Raw genomic sequence first — 24,447 nt, 5'->3', positions numbered from 1 at the left:
TTATTGTCTTCTCTCCTCAGTAACCTTCCAACACTGGCTGCTCCTGCATTGACTACTCGCAGGGTTTCCATCTTCATTTTCCTTATACTTCTCTCCCATGGCTTCTGGACCCCATAGCTTTTCATCCATGTAATTTCCCTCAGACAAGGTGTAGGATGACTCACTGAAGTGGAATAAAGTCTCATCCGAACTGAGAACTGTTACAATAAAGCAGTGGCCAGTAGGATTATTAACATACAGTCTGAGGAGTAATCTGCTACTCTGGGCCACTGGAGAGGAGATTTGCGAGCATTTCTCCACCTCTGTTTTGAAGTGTAGATTTTATCATTATTCCATTCTGGTGAGAGGAATTCCACCTGACCAAGAGAAGGCTGTCATTGAAGAGATGGTTGGTTATTCACAGTCTGCAAGAGCAAGGGGCATACCACACTATCAGAGTCATGGGAGGAAGGACTGGGGTTGCTCAGGAGGTAAAAGAAGTGAGGAGAAAGCATGGGTGAGAACTTTTCTCTTGGTTTTACCCGGAAGAAATGGCTGAGGCAGGGAAAGCAAGCTATGCACATTAAGGATTGGCTAGTTTGAAGACATGAAGTAGGCTTCAGGGCATAGGGGCTATCTCTAGTCATCTGGTACCTGGCCTGCTGGTGATTATGGTAGGGGATAGTGTAGTGGCCCAGAGCGTGAGAGCCCAATAAAAGAGGTGCGTGGGGGAGATGGGCTTTGGATGAGTTGGTTTACATGTGGAAGGTACAAAGGAGTCATAGTTATCCTTAGGAACTGGCTTACCCTCGGAGGAACAGTGTGATTCCCCCACCAGCTAGTCTCCAAGATATCAGAGCATAAAATAAAAACCATGATAAATATACTTCCCAACACCAGAATCAGACCATGGGGCATGAAGTATGTCTGCAGGAAGACAAAGAAGGGGGGAAAAATATGGATAATGTTGCTATTATCATTGCAGGTAATCCAGACCAGAGCATTCCCTGACTCCTAAAAAGTTGGTAAGAAAAATCCTTCCAGCTACAGATTTAAAAATAGCCACTCACTTTCTCAGAAGCCAGCTTCTAAAACATTTACTTTAGATTTCTTTTTATGTGACGTGATAAATATACACTTTTTCCCATAGAGAATATTTATGAAAACTTTTCTGGGAAATGTCTTTTCACTAAATATAGGGTCTCTGGAGACAGATCAGGAAAACAGGCCCCCAAATGTGCTGTCAATTGTGACCTGACAGTCTGAATTATCATATTTTTATATTGTAACTCACTTGCTTTAATGATATATATATTCTACTAATGGTGTGAAAGAGATAGAAACTGGCAGCTTTAATGGTGTGTGATGTATGTGCTCCCTAACCATTAAATGCAAGATTTTGCCCGAGATAAGAGGGAGCTCCAACTTGCTTTCGTGCCTGGCATGGGCTGAACCCGACACTTAGCAGAGGTGACTTTGGTGTGAATCCCATCTCAGCGCATCTTAAAGGTGACCACTCAGGCAGATATTGACATTTGGTAACTTTTGAACCTTCTATATGCCACTTTCTTTCTCCCGATGGCCTCCCCCTCCTCCCACATGGGTATCCCCTCCCTGCTTTCCTATTTCTCTCTCTCTCTCTTCCTGGATGAGGCTCGAGCCCTCAGCACTTACTGGAACTGATTGTCAATTCAAATGACTGCACCCAGGGGTCATCCTGCTGGAGGACAGGCGTGACCACGTGTGTTTGCATTTTGGAAACTGGGACATTCATAATGAACCTAAAGTGGTATTTATACAGTAGTGTGCCCAAGGGCGCCCCTGTCTGGTGGCCCTTCCTGGAACCCGGGACACCCTGTCATGTTGACAGCCTGCGGTCTCCTCTGCCCACACAGAGGGTGCCAGTGCCTTCTCCCTATTGGGCTGGTCACTAGGAATGGCCCCAGGCTCCCAAGCTTGACAAAATTTCCAGGTAGAACATATCTGTCAATGCCACTTTCTGTGACATGCTGTGTCCGCCCGTAACAGAGACATGGCTGCCCTTGTGCTTTGAGCCCTATGAGTACATCCTGGGCACAGTCACTGTTCCCTTAGCGCCTCTCCCAGCTCTGCTTTTTCTCCTCCTCTCTCTTAGGACTGAAAGCTGCTACCCTGCCTTCCCCAATCCTATCAACCCCTGACTTCTGTTTGCCTTCTCAACATCAGGTCCACAATTGCTGTGTTTTGTTGTTGTTTTTTGTTTTTTGTTATTTAATGTTTTATTTATTTCTAGGAGAGAGAGAGAGACAGCGTGAGCAGGGGAGGGTCAGAGAGAGAGGGAGTCACAGACTCCGAAAACAGGCTCCAGGCTCTGAGCTGGCAGTCGGCACAGAGCCCGATGCGGGGCTCGAACCCACGAACCGCGAGATCATGACCTAAGCGAAAGTCGGACGCTTAACCGACTAAGCCACTCAGGCGCCCCTGTTGTCTTTTTTTTTTTAAAACAAAAATTACACATTTTATATAAAAGTTAAAAAAATCTGAAGACACGTAAGGAATTCCTTAAGAAAAACCTGACTGTTTAAGCATAAATCAAGACTTTTGTCCATGAGACTAACCCAGTATCTGCACTGACTCCTGAAGGAGAAAAGAAATCCTGGCTTTTAAATCAAGAATGTGGACAAATATAGACAGCTCCAATAAAGTACAGGATTTTTTGGGAAAGTTTCAACAAATGAAGAGATATACTGCGCCCTTGTATGTGCAAACCAAATATCGCAAAAACATCAAATGAAATTAAAAACACCAAAATGAAATTTAAGCTTTAATCATAGTCTCAAAAAAAGCTTTTTTTAATCATATGCTCAAAAAAAGCTTTTCTTCAAACTTAATACACATTAGTTATGAAGTTCATCTAAGAAAGAAAACAGGTAAGTATAACAAGGGAAACCAACAAACAGACTATTTAATTTCAATGGAATAAACAGTCCAGAATTAGACCATATTCTAAAATCAGAAATTTATATGTAGTAAAAGGCATCATAAATGAAGGCAAAGGTGGAAATATCTCATAGCATTGGTTTTGCTGATTAGCATTAGAGGAAGAATTACTTCAGACCCAAGTAACATAATGAATAAATTTAAAATGAATAAGAAGTTAAATATAAAACTGCTACCATGAAAATATAAATATAGATACACACATAACTGATAATTTTGTACATCTGGAAAGTTTGGAGGAGGGATGACTTTCTAAGTACAAATGTGAACGAAGAAATCACAGAGAACAATGAACAGATTTGTAGAAAAAGTTAAAAACACCTAACATCCAAGGAGAATTGTTAACCAAAATAAAAAGATTAAGCTGACAAATATGATACAGAAGTGACTGACATTTTTAGTTCATGCAACTTGCAAAAACCACATTCAGACCCTAGTACACAAACTAGGAAGACAAAGAGATAATAAAATTCACAAACATGAAAGACTTTGCCAATTATAAAAATAATGCAAATTAAACAAGCATTAAGGTACACATCTTACATATTAAATTAACAGAATAAAGGTCTAATGGTAATTTATATTGCTAATAATGATGCATCAAAAATGTTGCCACCTATGTTGCATATAGCATTTTAAATCAATACTATCCTGGGGCGCCTGAGTGGTTCAGTCGGTTAAGCGTCCGACTTAAGCTCAGGTCATGATCTCTCAATTTGTGGGTTCAAGCCCTGCATCAGGCTCTGTGCTGACAGCTCAGAGCCTGGAGCCTGCTTCAGATTCTGTGTCTCCCTCTCTCTCTGCCCCTCCCCTGCTCACGCTCTCTCTCAAAAATAAACATTAAAAAAAAATTTAAATCGATACTATCCTTTTGGAAAGTTACTTGGCAGTATATTTCAGGTACCATATGAAAGATTATATTGCCAGACTTGATAATCCTACTTTCGTACAAAATATGGGAAAAGCTATACACATGAAGATGTTGTCACAATATTATCTTGGTAGAAAAAAAACAGAAGTAAACAAATGTCCAGTGATAAAAGAATAACTAAGCTGGTTGTGAAATTGAATTTTGAAACATCTCTGCAAACTCTGCAAACTCTTTCATCACTCAGCTAGCCAGACATATTCCTTTCCTTTGAATCTGGGTTGACCTTGATTACTGGTTAGTGTAGCTGGAGGGGCACACTGTATGAAGGTCATAGAAGACAGTACAGCTTCTGCCTGGCTTGTTAGAACACTTCTGCTGGAGCCCTGAGCCACCACATAAGAAGTTCTAGCATCCTGAGGTTGCCATATTGTGAGGAAGCTCAAATTAACATAAGTCATGTTAAGATACTCTGAGACTATATAAGAGAGATGGATATGCAGCCAGCCCTCGCTGCCCCAGCCCCTCTGTCCCAGACCCAGCCACCATCTGATGGCAACTGCTTGAACTTAAACCACCCAGACAAGCCCTTCCCAAGTCCCTGACACATGGAAGATAACACAATGACTGTTTTTGCTTCAGGTCACTAAGTTCTGAGTGGTTTGTTTCACAGCAATAGATAACTACAACAGAAATCTCTATTACACAGAACATGAAGCAACCATTAAAAATCTTAATTTACAAGACTATTTGAAAACACAGGGGGCGCCTGGATGGCTCAGTCGGTTAAGCGCCGACTTCGGCTCAGGTCATGATTTCACGGTTCGTGGGTTCGAGCCCCGGCAGGTTCTATGCTGACAGCTAGCTCTGAGCCTGGAGCCTGTTTCAGATTCTGTGTCTCCCTCTCTCTCTGACCCTCCCCTGCTCATGTTATCTCTCTCTCTCAGAAGTAAATAAAAAACATTTTAAAAACACAGAAATATTCCTTTACATAATATTTAGTGAAAACACAACACATAAAATGTTTATACAATATGACTGTAACCATTAAAAATACATACCAAAGGAGGAGGGGCCAACATGACAGAGAAGCAGAGGGATCCCAAGTTCCCTCGTCTCTCAAATAAAGCAGGATCGAAGCCAAAGGACTCTGAACTCCTAGAGTCTGGGAGTCAAAAAGACAGTCACTTCCAGGGACCCACCAGGACAACCTGATGGGGCATACATAAGTGTGCAACTGCAAACTGGGAGAGATAAAATGAACAGAGGGAAGGGATCCCCTTTTGCAGAGACACAAAAGGGAGAGAAAGAAAGGCTGGGGAAGCAGAGAGCTGTATCTCGACAAGAGAAAAGCCTTGGACCTGGATGGAGAAAAACCCAATCTCTAACTGCCGGGCTTTCTCTGGACTGGGGCTGGCTGCCCTGGGGAGGAGGGGAGCCAGCCGTGGTCTGATGGCTAGGTCAGGGGAGCAGTCTGCAGTGGGAGAAGGCGATCCCCTCCCTGGAGTGCTGTGGGACAGGACAAAACCAGCCTGCGTCCGCCAGCCAGGAACCACATACTGGGCGTCAGAGCGGTTCGTCCCCAGTGCGGGGCGCACGGAGCGATTTTGAATCCCAGCCAAGCTCCAGGACACGGGAGTCGTCGGAGTGGGACAAACGCCTCGTTTGCGCCCACGGCACAGTGAGGACTTCCACAAAGTGGTTTGGGACACCCGGTTCGTGGAGGAGAAACAGGTGTCACCATTTTCCTCCCCACCACCAACGAGGTGGGGCCTCAGGGAACTGACAGCCCGGCCCACAGTGGAGGCGGGACCCGCCCACACCAGACTACGCCCCTCCGCACCTGCTAACTGCGTAGCTACTGGAGCCGGATTGACCCAGATGAACCACACGGCCCCTTCTCCAGACCAGTGCTGTTGCACTGCCTGGTTTCATTCTCCGACAATTCTGGGCATACAGATCTATTCTTCCTTCCTTTACTCCTTATATTTTCCCTCCTCTAGTCTTGTTACTCTGGTAACCCTTGAATACATGTTCTATACCTCCTTTATTTTCCTGTCTCTCTCTCTGGGTTAAGCTGTAGAGTTTCTTTGGTCAGTTCTATTTTCTTTTCTTTTTCTTCACCTCCTTCTTTATTTTCCTTTTCTCTGGATCAAGCTGTGTAGTTTATTTTTCTGATCAATTCTATTTTCTTTCCTTTTCTCCAGCCTCCTTCTTTATTTTGCTTTCTCTCTCTCTGGATTAAGCCATAGAGTTTCTCTGTCGGGTCAGTTTTATTTTCTCCTCTTTCCCCTCACCCCCTTCTGTATTTTCCTTTCTCTCTCTCTGGATTAAGCCAGATAGTTTCTTTGGTCAATTTTCTTTTTCGTTTTCTTTTTTTTTTCCCCCACCTCCTTCTTTATTTTCCTTTCTCTCTTTCTGGATTAAGCCATATAATTTCTCTGTCAGGTCAGGGTTTTTTTGTTCTTTTCTCCCGCCCCTGTCATTTCTCTCTTTGTACGGGATAAGTCCTCTTCCATCAGCACTGCCTCCACCCTGCTGTTTACTTGTAGCCTGTTGTTTCTGGTTTTGTGTTTTTGTTTTGTTTGTGTGCATGTTTTTGTTTTCTGTTTGTTTTTTGTTTGTTTGTGTGTTTGTTTTCCTTCCCAGGGCTACTTCAATGAACAAATCAAAGCACATGGTGGAGGATCCAAAACATCACTAGGAGTAGGCAGATAAAGTAACCAAAGTCACAACAACAGAGAGCCAGCAACACTCTCCAAAATACACCTCCTGAAGGGCCAGGCCCTGGACAGTGTATGACCCTCCTTAGTATAGTAGGGTTTGCAGGTGCAGGGCACATAACATGCTTTTAAAACACATAAGGGACAGAAAACTAGCCAAAATGGTGAAATGAGAGAACTCTCCCCAAAATAAATTTTAGGAAGAAATGACAGCTGAAGAATTGCTCAAAGCAGATATAAACAATATAACTGAACAAGAATTTAGAATAATAGTCATAAAATTAATCACTGGGCTTGAAAAAGGCATAGAAGACAGTAGAGAATCTATTGCTACAGAGATCAAGGATCTAAAAAATAGTCATGATGAATAAAAAAATGCTGTGAATGATGTGCAAAATAAACTAGAGACAGTGACAGCAAGGATTGAAGAGACAGAGAAGAGAACAGGTAAAACAGAAGATAAAACTGTGGGAAAATACGAAGCTGAGAAAAAGAGAGATAAAAAAATTCTGGATCACGAGGGGAGAATTAGAGAACTAAGTGACTCAATGAAATGGAACAATATCCATATCGTAGGAATTCCAAAAGAAGAAGAGAGAGAAAGGGGCCGAAGGTGTGCTTGAACAAATCATAGCTGAGAACTTCCCCAATCTGGGGAAGGAAACAGACATTGAAATCCAGGAGGTACAGAGAACTCCCCTCAGATGTAACTTGAATCAATTTTCTGCATGACATATCATAGTGAAACTGGCAAAATACAAAGATAGAGAATTCTAAAAGCGTCTAGGACAAACAGGCTTTAACCTACAAGGGCAGACACATAAGGGTAGTAACAGCTAGGGATAAAAGGGCCCTAACATACAAAGGGAGACCTATCAGAGTAGTTACAGACCTATCTACTGAAACTTGGCAGGCCAGAAAGGAGTGGCAGGAAATTTTCAATGTGATGAATAGGAAGAATATGCAGCCAAAATCCTTTATCCAGTGAGCCTGTCATTCAAAAAAGGAGAGATAAAGGTTTTCTCAAATAAACAAAAACTGAAGGGGTACATCACCACTAAACCAACCCTACAAGAGATGCTAAGGGGGACTTTGGGAGTAGAATGTTGCAAAGACCAAAGTATCAGAAACATCACTACAAGCATGAAACCTACAGATAATGCATTGATTCTAAACCTATTTTTTTCAATAATACCACTGAATGTAAGTGGACTAAATGCTCCAATCAAAAGACATAGGGTAGCAGAATGGATTTTAAAAAATCCATCTATTTGCTGCCTACAAGAGACTCATTTTAGACCTGAGGACACCTTCAGTTTGAAAGCAAGGGGATGGCAAACCATTTATCATGCCACTGGAAGTCAAAAGAAAACTGGAGTAGCCATACTTATATCACACAAACTACATTTTAAACTGAAGGCTGTAACAAGAGATGAAGAAGGGCATTACATAATAATTACAGGGTCTATCCATCAAGAAAATCTAACAATTATAAATATTTATGCACCGAATTACAAAGCACCCAAAATATAAAACAATTAATTACAAACATAAGCAATTTTAGTGTGGTGATTGCAGGGGACTTTTATATTCCACTTACAGCAATGGACAGATCACCTAGATAGAAAATTAATAAAGAAACACTGGCCCTGAATGATACACTGGACCAGATGGACTTGACAGATATATTTACAACATTTCATCGGAAAGCAGCAGAATACACATTCTTCTTGAGTGCACATGGAACATGCTTCAAGATATATCATATATTAGGTCACAAAACAGCCCTCAAAAAATGTAAAAGAATTGAGATCACACTATGCACTTTCAGATCACAATGGTATGAAACTTGAAATCAACCACAGGAAAAAGTTTGAAAAACCTCCAAATGCATGGAGGTTAAAGAACATCCTACTAAAGAATGAATAGATCAACCAGACAATTAAAGAAGAAATTTAAAAATATATGGAAACAAATGAAAATGAAAACACAAACCTTTTGGGATGCAGCAAAGGCAGTCCTAAGAGGAAAATACATTGCAATCCAGTCCTGTCTCAAGAAACAAGAAAAATCTGGGGCATCTGGGTGGCTCAGTTGGTTAAGCATCTGACTTCAGCTCGGGTCATGATCTCACGGTTCGTGGGTTCAAGCCCCACATTGAGCTCTGTGCCAACAGCTATCTCAGAGCCTGGAACCTGTTTCGGATTCTGTATCTCCCTCTCTCTCTGACCCTCCCCTGCTCACTCTCTCTCTCTCTCTCTCTCTGTCAGAAATAAAACATTTAAGAATTTTTTTAAAGTTAAAATATTAAAAAAAAGAAGCAAGAAAAATCCCAAACACAAAATCTAACTGCACACCTAAAGGTACTAGAAGCAGAACAACAAAGAAACCCCAAACCCAGTAGGAGAAGAGAAATAATAAAGAGCAGAGCAAAAATAAACAATATAGAATCCAAAGAAAGAAAGAAAGAAAGAAAGAAAGAAAGAAAGAAAGAAAGAAACAGTAGAACAGATCAATGAAACTAAGGGTTGGTTTTTTGAAAAAATAAACAAAATTGATAACCCCCTAGCCAGACTTCTCAAAAAGAAAAGAGAGAGGATCCAAATAGATAAAATCATGAATGAAAATGGATTTATCACAGTCAATCCCTCATAAATACAAACAATTATCAGAGAATACTGTGAAAAATTATATACCAACAAACTGGACAACCTGGGAGAAATGGACAAATTCTTGGACACCCACACACTACCAAAACTCAAACGGGAAGAGAAAGAAAATCAGAGCACACCCATAACTAGTGAAGAAATTGAATCAGTTACCAAAATTCTCCCAAAACTAAGAGCCCTGGGCCAGATGGCCTCCTTGAGGAATTCTACCAGACATTTAAAATAGCATTAATACCCATTCTTCTCAAGCTATTCCAAAAAAATAGAAATCAAAGGAAATTTCGACTCATTTTACTAAGCCAGCATCACTTTGATTCCCAAACCAGACAAGACCCCACAGAAAAGGAGAACTACAGGCCAATATCCCTGATGAACCTGGATGCAAAAATCCTCAACAAGATACTAGTAAATCAAATTCAACAGCATCTAAAAAGAATTATTCACCATGATCAAGTGGGATTCATTCATGGGCTGTAGGGCTGATTCAGTATTCGTAAATCAATCAATGTGATACATCACATTAATAAAATAAAGGATAAAAACCATATGATCCTGTCAATAGATGCAGAAAAAGCATTTGACAAAATACAATATCCTTTGTTAATAAAGACCTTCAAGAATGTCGAGATAGAAGGAACATACTTAAACATCATAAAAGCCATATATGAAAAGTCCACAGCTAATCATCTTCAATGGGGGAAAACTGAGAGCATTTCCCCTGAGATCAGGAAGATGGCAGAGATATCCACATTTACCACTGTGGTTTAACATAGTGTTGGAAGTCCTACCATCAGCAATCAGACAGCAAAAATAAATAAAAGGCATCCAAATTGGCAAAGAAGAAGTCAAACTTTTGCTTTTCACAGATAACATGATACTCTACATGGAAAACCCAACAGACTCCAAAAAAAGACTTCTAGAACTGATTAATGAAATCAGCAAAGTCGCAGGGTACAAAATCAATGTACAGAAATCAGTTGCATTTTTATACACCAATAATGAAGCAACAGAAAGAGAAATAAGGAAACTGACCTCATTTTCAATTGCATCAAGAACCATAAAATACCTAGGAATAAACCTAACCAAACGTGTAAAAGATCTGTATGCTGAAAACTATAGAAAGTGTATGAAGGAAATTGAAGAAGACACAAAGAAATGGACAAACGTTCCATGCTTATGAATTGGAAGAAGAAATATTGTTAAAATGTCATACTACCCAAAGCAATTTACACATTCAATGGAATCCCAATCAAAATTGCACCAGCATTCTTCTCAAAGCTAGAACAATCCTGCAATTTGTATGGAACCACAAAAGACCCCGAATAGCCAAAGTAATATTAAAAAAGAAAACCAAAGCGGGAGGCATCACAATCCCAGACTTCAGCCTCTACTACAAAGCTGAATCATCAAGACAGTATGTAATTGGCACAAAAAAAGACACATAGACCAATGGAATAGAATAGAGAACTCAGAATTGGACCCACAAACATATGGCCAAATAATCTTTGACAAAGCAGGAAAGACCATCCAGTGGAAAAAATACAGTTTCTTTAGCAAATGGTGCTGGGGAGAACTGGAAAGCAACACACAGCAGAGGGAAACTAGACCACTTTCTCACACCATACACAAAAATAAACTCAATGGGTGAAAGACCTAAATGTGAGACAGGGTGCCATCAAAACTCTAGAGGAGAAAGCAAGTAACAAACTCTTTGACCTCAGCTGCAGCAATTTCTTATTCGACACATCTCCAAAGGCAAGGGAATTAAAAGCAAAAATGAACTATTGGGACTTCAAGATAAAAAGCTTCTGCACCACAAAGGAAACAATCAAGAAAACTAAAAGGCAACTGATGAAATGGGAAAAGATATTTGCAAATGACATATAGGATAAAGGGTTAGTATCCAAAATCTATAAAGAACTCACCAAACTCCACACCTGAAAAACAAATAATCTAGTGAAGAAATGGGCAGAAGACATGAATAGACACTTTTTCAAAGAAGACATCCGGATGGCCAACAGACACATGAAATGATGTTCAACATCACTCATCATCAGGGAAATAGAAAACAAAGCCACTGAGATACCACCTCATACTGGTCAGAGTGGCAAAAATTAATAACTTAGGAAACAACAGAAGCTGGCAAGGATGTGGAGAAAAGGGACCCCTCTTGCACTGTTGGTGGGAATGCAAACTGGTGCAGCCCCTCTGGAAGACAGTGTGGAAGTTCCTCAAAAAACTAAAAACAGAACTAGCCTATAATCCAGCAATAGCACTACTAGGAATTTACCCAAGGGATATAGGAGTGCTGATTCATGAGGCACATGTACCCCAATATTTATAGTAGCACTTTTAACAATAGCCAAATTATGGAAAGAGCCTAAATGTGCATCAGCTGATGAATGGATAAAGAAGATGTGGTTTATGTAGACAATGGAATACTATTTGGCAATGAGAAACAGTGAAACCCTGCCATTTGCAGCAACATGGATGGAACTGGAAGTTATTATGCTGAGTGAAATAAGTCAGTCAGAGAAGGACTGTGCTGACCACTCAGAGCCTGGAGCCTGCTTCTGATTCTATGTCTTCTTCTCCCTCAGTCCGTCCCCCACTCATGCTCTGTCTCTATTTCTCTCAAACAAACAAACATTAAAAATTTTAAAAATAAAATAAAATAAAAAATAAAGCATGAAGCTAAACGCTGCTTGACAATAGTGGTAGAAACCAAAATTCCAAACCAGCTAGTCTGACTCAGGAGCCTCATGTTCTTAACATAGTCACCCAGCTTCTATGTGGGAATACATAGTCTGGGGCTGCCAGTCCAACATGCACACAAATAGATTCTGGTGAAGAAAACAGCTGTGGGCTTCTTCTCCAGTGACTTTTGGAATCATAACATGCCTTAGAAAAATTATGAGGCTAAGTTTGAAAAATAAACGGGAAAAAGGAAGTGAAGGTCCATCAACAGATGAATGAGTACCCAAAATGTGGTATATATCCATACAGTGAAATAGTATTTGGTCATAAAAGGGATGAAGTACTAATACATGCTACACCACGGATGAACATTGAAAACATTGAGCCAGGTGAAAGAAGCCGTATGACTCCATTCATGTGAAATGCCCAAAATAGGGAAATCCAAAGAGACAATGAATTAGTGGTTGCGGGGGAAGGGGGGGTTGGAATGGGAAGTGACGGGGATGGGTAGAGGGTTTCTCTCTGGGGTGATGAAAATGTTCTAAAAATTGATAGTGGTGATGGCTGCCCAACTCTGAGAATATACTAAACACCGTTGAATGACATAGTATAAATGGGCGGATTGTATCTCAATATAGCTGTTGCCAAATAAAAAGTCAAAGGTGATACTGCAAGAAGAATGGTAACACAAGGCAGTGGCTTGAAGACACAGGGGCACTGCATGAGCTTGCAGAAATAGCTCGTGCAATCAGTCACACTGGCGAAAACGTGCCATGGTGAAGCCACGTCCATGTTAGGAATCACAAATTGCAGTTGCTGCCCTACAGATTAACAAACGGAAAAGAAAGGGAGGAAGGTTTTTTTTTTTTTTAAAGAACTATGACAATCAAGGAGTGCAAGATGCATGAACTTTCCTTGTAAATTGTTAAAATGTTTTAATCTTTGTTATAGACTAACTATCCTTGACATGTTTCATGATTCAATATAGAGCCAAACATTCTACCCTTGCAGTAAAAATCATATAAAAAGGGAGAGCTTCTTCTAGCTGGTCTGTCTCTTCAGGACAATATAGATGGTGCCAGCGCTCTCCACTCAGTGCCTGCACTCTCCTAGGCAATTACTCAGGATTCCACTTACTGGAGCATCAGAGGTCCAAATGATCCATCTCCTCTTAGTTTGTAGTCAAGCATCCACATTAACCTAGTGTTCAGGAACTTTTCCAAAGTGATGAATCCAATGCAGGCAGAGCTTCTGACTCCCAGACCAGGATACTTTACCCTGTACCATGCTCAATCCCAAAATAGCAATGAACAAATGCTGTGAAAATGTTCAAAGTTAATGAAACTCAATTTTTTTAAGTTTATTTATCCATTTTGAGAGAAAAAGAGAAAGAGAGCGCAAGAGAGGGACAGAGAGAGAGGGAGAAAGAGTGAATCCCAAGCAGACTCTGTGCTGTCAGTGCAGAGCCCAATGTGGGGCTGAAATTCACAACCTGAGCCAAAACCAAGAGTTGGACACAACCAAATGAGCCACCCAGGTGCCTCAGAAACTCAATTTAATGTAAATATTCTCAATATTTAATAGAGACCAAAGTATGATTGTGGAACAGGGATAAAAATGTATGTGTGCCTACTCACTCAGGCATCTAAGGAGGAAGAATTCTTGCAAGCCAGGTCAGCTCCTGGGCTGTCCCGCAGTGTGGAGATTCTGGAAAGGGCAAAAGGGAAAATGGAGAGAATAATTGTTTACAACCATCAGGCCATGATTTTCAGAGACAGGGAAATGAGAGCAAAAGGGAAAGATTTTCAGGAGGCAAAGGATATTAAAAGGAGCAGCAATGGGAGAAAAACTATCTTAAAGAGGGTGGCCATGTATTAAGAACACAGTAGCCTCTTTCCCATTTCAATAAGAAATTGAGTAAAGAGGGGCGCCTGGGTGGATTAGTCGGTTGAGCGTCCGGCTTTCGCTTAGGTCATGATCTCGCGGTTCGTGGGTTCGGGCCCCGCGTCGGGCTCTGTGCTGACTGCCAGCTCAGAGCCTGGAGCCTGTTTCAGTCTGTGACTCCCTCTCTCTCTGACCCTCTCCTGCTCACGCTGTCTCTCTCTCTCTCTCTCTCTCTCTCTCTTAGAAAGAAATAAAACATAAAAAAAAAAAGAAATTGGGTAAAGAAATTGAAATATTTTGTATAACCTTTTGGCCGCCATATTGCTCCTTTAGACATAACAACGCTGTCCAAATTGAGCCTTAAGAATATTGAGATATTCTATAATTTATTCAAGTTATATTGATAACCAAATTAATCTATCAAAGTCACCTACATAGTAATTCAAGAGAAGAGGCTCTCAAAACTTTTTTTAACATTGTTTACTCTCAATTATTGCAGTATATGAGCTACAGCTAGTAGTGAAATTTTAGAAAATAGAGAAGTTGTTACTCATCTTCGTATCCCCAAAGTACCTAACATTGTTTTTACATAGGTGTGAGAATTGTCAATATTTGCTAAGTTAACAAACTATCTGAACCTTCTGATTACTCTCACATGTGAAAAAGAAACAAGAAGGAAGTGCCTGGGGCTCTGTGGTAGAGCTGATAGTTATCCCCCAGGATCACATAGGCTACCTTGGCTTGTGTTGAAAAGAACAATATAGCCTCAATTTCCATAAAGCGAGGTCCTGAATTTTAGATTCAAGGATTGATATTTGGCTTGTAATAGGTTCTCTTCTGGAAAAAGAAAGACAGGGAGCAAAGGGTGAGCTCAGAAGACCATTCCAGGAAATCGATCTGAGTCAGAAGCAGCAGGGACAGTTTTTTTGAAAAGATGGCCAAAACCCATCAGCCCAAAGTTAACAAGAGTTCAAAAGATCTCAAGTTATTCAGTTAAAAGACGGTTCTAATGCTTTTTCTTGCATACAGCCCATCAGAGCTGAAACAAATGAACCAGGAGAAAACTTGAGACAATATCATTAAAGGTATTTCCTTAGAAAACCAAGCTTGCAAATACAACCAGCTCTCAGTCAGCCAGAGGCTGGCAGTTCGATCTGTGAATCCATACTAATTCTTCATCTCTTTGAGATCCCTGCTATCTGCTTTTTAACACTTCACCAACTCCCTCAAGCCTGGGAGGGAGCATTAAAAAAAAAAATCAAAATGGTTCATCCAGGAAGTTGAATTATCAGAGCTTTTTTGTCTTCTGTCGGGAAAGTGATATTTCTCTTTAAACCACAATCTTACCATTGACTAAATTTTATGGCCTATTTCTTTCTGTGTCAGTCAAGTTATGCTAGGTTGCACTACAATACCTAACAACCCCTGAATCTTAAAAGCTTAAAAAACAATAGTTTGCTTCTCAGTAGATGCAAGTTCTAGCACCTTCCAGGTAGCTATCTTGGGTGTTGTATCACCCATCGTCCCAACTTATATGATTATTATAGGAGAGGAAGAGAAAACACACCAGTTCCTTTTTTTTTTTTTTTTTTTTGGTACTCATTGTTTGTTTCTTTAGAGTACAAGGATTAATTTTCTTTTCTCCGTTTGCTAAAGTTGAGATTTAATTGACATATAACTTTGTATTAATTTCAGGGGTATAATAGAATGATTTGATATTCATGTATATTGGGAAATGATCACCACAGTAATTCTAGTTAACATCCATCACCACGTGTAGTTACACTTCATTTTTTCTTATGATGAGAACCTTCAAGATTTACTTCCTTAGCAACTTTCAAATACACAATATACAGCATTATTCATTAGCGTCACATACCAGTTCTTAAGCATTTCCATCTAGAAGTGACCTATACCTCTCCCACTCACATTTCATTGACCAAAAAGATCACATGGAACATCCGTTGTTAGAGGCTGGAGAAGTGCAATCCTACCATTTGCCTAAAGGCAGGAAAGCAGGAAATACTGGTGGGCAGCAATAGTGTCTTCCACACATGTTCTGCTCCTAAGTAGTAAGAAGCCTTATTATTCTTTGCTTTTTACTTTGATTTCTGAAAGCCTCAAGCATGGCAGGGAGTTCTGTCCAGATGCTTGGCGGTAAGAGAGCTTGAATGAATTACCTTGCGAAACACAAGTCTGGCCACCCTCATCCGGACCATCCTCTGACATCAATTACTTTTTGAAAGCTACCCTTCAGATGCTACGGCGACCCTCAGAGCTCTGTTGGCAGGGCACATTCGATAGGGTTCCATTTTAATGAGCCATCCTCAGTCCTTTCATCACTCCTTATAAAAGATGCCAAGCATCTGTACAACTAGAGAACATTGTGTGACATTGGAACCAAATTTCAGAAAGTCTAAACCAATAACACTGTTTAAAAATACCCACATTGCACACGCAGCATATTACAGAGGGGAAGCTTGAGGCCCAGAAATGAAGTGACAAATCAAAATTATGAAGCTAATATAGGGGTGTTGTTTTAAGTTGCTAAATGTGTAGTAGTTTGTTATACCAGAATAGAAAACTAATAAAAGCGATAGTTTCCCAAGAGTATTTATATTTTAACTAGGCTCAAATTAAGACCTAATGTACTAAAAATCACCAAAGGCAATAAAAAGCTCCTGACATTCCACAGTAACTTCCATAGGTAATTCAAAATGAAATTTAGTTTTTGAAACATTTATATGCATAGTATAATTAAAAGAAATTTATTACAGATATCTGATTTCGAGAATCTGGATCTTTCTATCAACACAATATGTTTCTCCCTGTTCTCCTTTACTAGTTAATCCACCATAGAGTTTTAAGATAAAAGGGGAAGGCTTAAATTAAAGTTAATGTCTAATTATGGAATTTCAGAAATCAAGATAAGAATGGTGCACATGGGGGTGCCTGGGTGGCTCAGTCGGTTAAGCATATGATTCTTGGTTTTGGCTCATGATCTTGCAGTTCCGGAGCTCAAGCCCCACATCAGGCTCTGTGCTGACAGTGCTGAGCCTGCTTGAGATTTTCTCTAACCCTCTCTCTGCTCCTCCCCTGCTCTCTTTCTCTCTCTCTCTCTCTCTCTCAAAATAAATAAACTTTTAAAAAAATAATAAATTTTATAAAAAGAATGGAGGCACATCAGGAATGCTTCCCTGGGATCCAGAAATCATTGCAATCATCAGGCCACCACCCAGGTAACCTGATTTCATGGAAGCAGCAGCACATGCTCCTTTTTTCTTCCCACTGGGGTCTCTCACTCTTCCTGCACTAGTTTTGACCCAGGCTTCTACTGCCATCCCCTCCAGCTATGCCAGGGAACTAAACAATACACAGCAGAACTATCAGATGCCTTTCAAATCATACTCAGGTTGCTTCTGAGGTGGGAGAAACCAGTGAAGCCAACAGACATTGCCAAGTCCCCCGACTGCCAGGTGCAGCCATGCGTAGCCATGTGCAGCCAGCGTCCCACTACAAATAGACCAAAGGCTACTGAGGCAACTGCCCCCTTCAGGGCAACCACTAATAGCCACTGTTTGCAGAGGGCCCACTGGGAAAGAGGCAGGGAGGAGAGGGCAGAGGAAGAAATCTAGGGAGCAGGTGGCACACATAAGCAAGAGAGCAGATGTCAGACCACCATGAAACAGAAATGGAATTCCATACAGGGTAAACTTCTGCAGAAGCCAATCAGGCAACCCCCAAAGCAGCCTATAGAGGTGAAAAGAAATGGCCTTGACATTGCTTGCTATTCATGACCCTAGGTAAGTTGCTTAACTTCTCAAAGCACCTTTTACCTTGTCTGTAAAATGAGGATGATAAAAGTAGCTTGATGGGTTGTTTTGAAGATTAGAGGAGTTAAAACACAAAGTGCTTCATCTAGTAGCTTACAGAAATTTCCCTTTTTAAGGCACTCTCTTTCTAACCTTGGGGAAAGTTGCTTTCACCATGAAAGGAATGAACAACCATTCACCACCTCCCTTCCCACTCCTGCCACTGCCATTCCCAAACACAGTCGCCTTGCTCACAGGACAAAAGGTGGGACCATTGTTGAAATTCACTCAGTGCCTGGAAGAAGCAGCGTGTGATGTCACATCATCCTAACTTTGTTCCAGCAACTGCTTCCCCCTCAGCCCCACCATGACCTTCCTCTATGGCAGCAGCTAATTGATAATGGACAGCTGATTTTTTTTCTTAATTTGTGGCCAGAGACAATGGCTTCTTTTAAGTAACGGAATCATAGCTCTGATAGTTAGGAGGAGGTCTGGACTCTGTCAGGAGAGATTGTGTCTCTTTCCCATTCCAAGTTTCCCCTGGAACGAATCTGCTTGGAGGTAAATATGGCTGGCACAGTCTAGCATAAATGTGCAGCCCCTGAGTGCCAATGCCCATCTCGAGAAAGGAAATCACAGATTCCGCACTGCCCAAGGCAGTTAGCAAACCCCAGGCCAGTACCCTGAGCTGTGACAAAAAGTAATGAGATAAGAAAGAAGAAACAGGCAAAAGGATTGTGGCTTTAAGCTACATAGTCTTAATTTAAAGAGGTGTCCAGCAAGCTCTTTGAACCAATATAGACAGTATACGAGGGTGATGGAAACACAACCCCAAATAGCTTTTGAAGCCAACTGGCAGAGCTGCCTCATACTGGAAAAAAATTACTCAGAAGGTCTTTCAATTTATAGCTCAAAAATTACATTCTCTTGGTCAACTTTCTAACTTACCTTTTGAAGGGACTTTCTCCTCTGAGCCCTGGGCTCAAGATAAGATGAAAATAAAAATAAGGGATTCTAGTGAGCTCTTTGATCCCCATAGGTCTTGTTCAAATGACCCAAATGAGCTCCCAAATCTCTGAGTAAAGTTGTCTGTCACTCAAAGTCACAGATGGAAAACCCTAATTCCAAAAACCCCCACAGATAAGACAAGACAGCATACATATTATCTGAGCAACACTAAGTCAGGGAAATTTTTCCCTATTTACTTTTCAGTGTAGAATTATCACCTAATGTCTAAACCTCATGGTTAGAGCTTGCAGAGTCCTTCATTCCAAAATGTGCTGGTTCCATTTGGCCACGAAGTGGTAGTAATATGCTCCTTCCCAAAGGGAACAACAGCAAGAACAGAAATGTAATTTATTTTTTATTGCTGAGTTGGGCTTTTGTAAATGATTTTTGCAGACATATCTTTAATAGATTTTCAGGCATATTTTATTTGTTGAAAAATTTCCATGCCCTAGCATAATTTCAATTATTCAATGGAAACCAGAGTTGGGGGAATTGTGTCCAGCCACTCATTCAGCTCTTTGAATAAGCTATATATATAACTTCAATTGATTACTTTTCCATTTGGAAATTAGCTCAGATGAAGAGGGATTAGGAGAGAATATGTTTCAAATTCTTTTTCCTCCTGCAATCACACAGGAGCTCTTAGATTCCTTGGAGCAGCTTGGAGCCTGGTTTTTCAGGTCACTGGAGTCCTAATGAAGAAGTACAGGAGACAGAAGGTGTCACTGAGGGCACTGTGTCCCTGAAGATGCATTCAGATGCATGTAACTGAGGTTTGTTTACTCACAGTTCAATCTACAGATGGGCAGTCATTAGCCTTGGTTAGGGAGACAATGCCCCTCGTCAACATCTGGGGTTGTTTTCTGACCAAAGGTGGCTGCTACAAGTCAAGTCACCACATTTATGAAGAAGAGTAAAGAGGGAAGGATCACTTCAGCATGAATCTGTCTCTATTAGGAAATCAAAACCTTTGCCAGAAGCCTCAGCTGATGTCCACATACTTCCTCTGCCACCCTCGGTCTGAACCACCATCACATCATCTCATTGCCTTCCAGTTTGTCACCACCTTCTTCCCCTTGACCTAATCTGTCCTTTCTCAACATAGCGGGCAGAGTGAGCACATTCAAATAGAAATCAAAAATGACATCCCTCTGCTCCAAGCCCCAAGAGATTCCTGGTACACTTAAGAGTCATATCCAAACTTCTCAGTGGGGTTTAGATGGTCCATGTGATCTGGCTATTTATTTCCTCTCTGATCTCCTCGCTGCCTGCACAACCCTTGCCCATTTCACACCAGCCACACTGGCTCGCACTATATTTAGAAGGCCAGTCCTCCCCCATTCAAGGCTTTTACATCTGCTGTTCCCTCTGCTTAGCACGCTTTTTCCTCTCTATCTCTATATGGCTGGTTCTCTCACCTCCTTCAGGCTTTGCACACATTTCAACTTTGTGGTGAGACCTTCCCTGACCACCCTATTCATAATTCCAACTTTCCTTTCTCTATTCCTGTCTGGGTTTTATTTTACTAAAATAAAATAGCATAGCATAATCTAACACACACACACACACACACACACACACACACACACACACACTTTTTTCTGTCTCTGCCAGTGACCAGAACAGTGTTTGGCACATGTCAGATGTCCACATACTATCTGTTGAATAATGCATGGCAGCATGCAATAATGAATGGAACAGAACTGGCTTGAATGGCCTCTCTTAGCAAGTATTTTCTAGAGCAAGATCTACTGGGAGGAAGGGGGCTAGGAATGACTTTTGAGTGATCAACAAATATTATTTTCCATATGGATTTGCCCATATTTCTCCATTATTGCAAATTCCCAACCTTCAACTACTTGTGAATGGTTGTAGCAAAACTGTTCAAAGTAATTCTGGTTGTTTTTATTTAGTGAGCATCCCAAAGGTTGGTTAGAGTAGTAGATGTAGGGAAAAGGGAAATAAATTAAAACAGATCCCAAATGTTCATAGACACTTTATGTGTTACTTACCTCTTTAAATCCTCAAGACAGCCCCGGAGGAAAGGGAAATTCAGAAACATGGAATAATGTGGCCACACACCTTCAGCTGGGATGTAAGTCTGGGTGCTTTAGTCTCCAGGTTCTTTGTTCTGCCTACTGTACCAGGTGTCTCCTGATGCACATATTGACGCCCTGGTGTTTGCATCAGCAGCTGAGAACATGACTTTTAGAAGCTTAGGGACACCAGCATCCTTACTTGCCACCTTGTGCAATTATTTGAAAAAAGTAAGAAATGATACAAAAAGTTTTTCATCAAAGGCAAATTATAAGTGTGATTTTAGAAGTCTAGAAAGGCTGCTATGTTCCCAGCCCAAAATATGTCCCACCCACTTCCATGTTGCTGCTCAATGTTCCTTTAACTTTTAACCAAGTGAAAGCTTTTCATGATTCTAAGCTTTTCATGTTCTAACTGAACATGTAGAGCCTCACAAATTTCTCCTGAAATTATTTTGATTTTTTTTCTATCTCAATTTGTTCACCTGTCACAGGCCTTTGTGTGTTCCCAGAGCATAAGCGAATGAGGAGGAAACCGTGCCCCACACATCTAACATAGTATTTTCCCCCATCAGTGAATATTAAATAAGTGCTTGCTGATTGGTTATAAAGTCAAAAATGCAAATCCCCAGGGGAATGTGTTGTAATGGGATATCTGTGTTTGGAGCAGTGTGCTGGCGATAAAGCATGAGTGAGTCATCCATGCCTAAGTTTCCACCCTGGGTCTACCAGGATGCCTTTGCCTCCCAGAGCCATCAGTGTCCACATTTGCAGGCCAGTGCTTGGCCTATCTTGTCCCTGAATCAAAGCCAGATTTAATGACCCTCAGTTATAGCTGCTGTTCTGGTTGGGGGGGGGGGTGGCGGGGAGGTGAATGGCACCTGTTGGAAACACCTAGCTGAGAGCAACTCCTTCCTTTTGTGAAGGGCCAGTGGTTCCAGTGAGGCATCATCTCAAGAGAAGGACTGGCCTGGAGTTCTGGAGAGCCAGAGAAAGGCAGGCAACAGGACACCGGCCACTCCAAACCTGCCCTTAAGGAGTGAGATTCCCCAGCACAGAAGATAGTGACTGTTCTGTGAAAAGATACACTGAGGCTTAGATCCAGCCCAGGCTCAGCACTCTTTCAGAACAAGATCCACTCAGATAGAAGAGGAAACCAAAATCATCGAACCTCATTCATGCACATGTCTGAAGATCCAGCCATCGGCCTGAGGGAAGCTGAGTGCTGCAGGCCCACAGAGCTCCTGAGTTCCCTTTCTACCTGCCCTTCCAACCATATTCAGGGTGGCTGCTCTCCTGTCACACCTGTGTCTTGGGGCTGGGTGGCACAGCCAGCTTCCTACATCTCTCTGCCCTTCCAGACATTACTTGCCACCCTTAGCTTGACCCAACTCCCAGGTTCTACGGCAGAGATGTTGCTAGCCTCCAAACTTTTTTTTAAATGTTTATTTACTTTTGAGAGAGGGGGCAGGTGGAGGGGCAGAAAGAGAAGATGAGAGAGAATTTGAAACAGGCTCTGCGCTGACAGCAGAGAGCTGGATGCCTGGATCAAACTCACGAACAGTGAGATCATGACCAGAACGGAAGTCAGACACTTAAGCAACGGAGTGCTAGCTTCCACACTTTGTAGAGACCTACACTGTCACATGTGGCTTGGAGGCTCTCAAGTGTGGCTAGTCCAACTTGAGATGTGCTGTAAGGGCAAAATGCAGACCAGCTTTTGATGAATTCATATGAAAAATAGTAAAATGTCTAATATATCTTTCTATGGATCACATATTGAAACAAGACTGTTTTGAATATATTGGGCTCAATAAAATATACTGTTAAAATTAATTACAACTGTTTGTACTAGAAAAATTTAAGTTACTTTTGTGGCTTATGTTATATTTCTGTTGTCTACCACTGATGAGGACAATTCATCATATTATATCGTTATTATTTGTTTTCTCTCTACCTCACCCACTAGACTGGGAGCCCACGGAGGACAGGAAGAGTTCCCTCCAGTGCCCAGAAAGAGGCTCTATCCATAATGAACATTCCACAAATGCTTGTTGAAATGAAATTATGACCAAACAAACAAAATCCCACAAAAATTCAATGTGTCTGAAGTAATTACAAAATCACTTGGAATTATATGCTATTGTATTGCTATTGAATTGCCACTTACCTCTTTGGTGTGGAGATGACTTTCAATACATATTGCTGGTCTGTATGCCCAATTATGCTCACGGGTTTAAATCAAATGAATATTCCAAAACTACACCGAACATTATGCATGTGACCTTGAGCTTGTACATTTATCTTGTAGGTGAGCTGAGCAGGTTACTAATTTATAAAGTCTTACAAGGGACTATTGCCCCTTCTCAAAATTTGGCTTAAGTCAGCTGTTCTGTTTTCTCCTTGGGTGATCCAGGGACCAGCAGCATAAGCATCACCCGGGAGCTTGTTAGAAATGCAGAATATCCAGTTGCATCCCAAACTTATTGAATCAGAACAAGAGCTCTCGTTAATTGTATGTGCTTAAAATTTGAGAAGCCTGAGCTATGCATTTTTGTTTCTCAACTCTTAGGAAGAAAGCCACCTGGGAACTTTGGGCTAGCATTCCCTTCTACTCTTCACATATTTTTACACTTAAAATGCAGTGAGCTTTCACTTTGTGTAAGATACCACCCTATGTGCTGAGATACGAGAATGACCCAGACACGTGACTCTGGGTGCTGTGACTTATGGCAGAGCCTCACTGCATGTGGTAGAGCTGAACAGTCTGGGTACAGAAGTGCCTGAGAGGCCCTGCAGGAGGGGCAGCCGGAGGTAACGGGGTCGGAGACGGTGCAAAATGGCCCCCTGTCTGGAGCGAATCTACAGACAGCTGCATCATGAATCATGCATGCTGAGGGCATCCAGAGGAAAGGAAGCAGCCAAAACTGCCCTTCCCTTCAAGAAGAAAACTTCCAGAATCTATGTGTTTCCATGGAGACCCAAGAATCTGCCAAGCCAGCATCAGCTCTCTGGTCCCCAGGCTCAAGTTCAAGTGAGCTTAATTCCCCTTTGTCTAGGTCTCTTGAGTAGTGCGAGTTTTCTTCCTTTGGGGGGACATGGGTTTGTCAGTCTTGACTATGTTACTGGAGAGCCAAGTCAATTCAAACTCTAACTTGACAACAGTCCCCAGGTACCCTGTGGAGGGTGAAGTGCAGTGAAGCCTCAGTTCACTCTCACCCAAATAACCTGAAAATTCAACCACCAGGATTCTTTTCCTCTATTTCAACAAGTATAATGGCATTCACTTCATTAGTCAAATTCCTTGAGCACCTATGGAGTTCACTGTAAAGAATGCAGAGATGGCCCTTCCTAACAAGAACAACTGATGTGAAAGCAATTTACAGCTTAAAACCTTCCCATGGCTCCCATTACTTCATACATGGAAATTGTTACACAAAAACACAGCCTACCAGTCTCTTGCCATCCCTCCTCACTGTTCTCTAAACTCCAGCCATACTGCTTGCTTCCTCCTCCTCCTTCCCCTCCTGCTCCAGGGCCCTTATCTGGAATGATCCTTCCTCCAAACCTCCTTTTGCCTAATAAACTCACATCCATCCTCCATATCTCAGCTCAGGATCACCTTCTTAAGGAATATTCCAGATACTGACTGGCCTGCATGCCCTGGGTCTCTGCTCTGTGCTCTCAGGTTACTTTTCCTTACACTTTCTTCACTCTCCCCTAGAGTATGAACCTCTTTCCTCCTGGTACAGACTTTATTCCATAGGTTTTGAGAATCTGAAAATTTTCAAG

The sequence above is a fragment of the Hyaena hyaena genome, unplaced genomic scaffold (assembly GCF_003009895.1).
Source record: "Hyaena hyaena isolate Hyena2069 unplaced genomic scaffold, ASM300989v1 scaffold_41, whole genome shotgun sequence".
Lineage (NCBI taxonomy): Eukaryota > Metazoa > Chordata > Mammalia > Carnivora > Hyaenidae > Hyaena > Hyaena hyaena.
Note: the sequence above shows the minus strand (reverse complement) of the source record.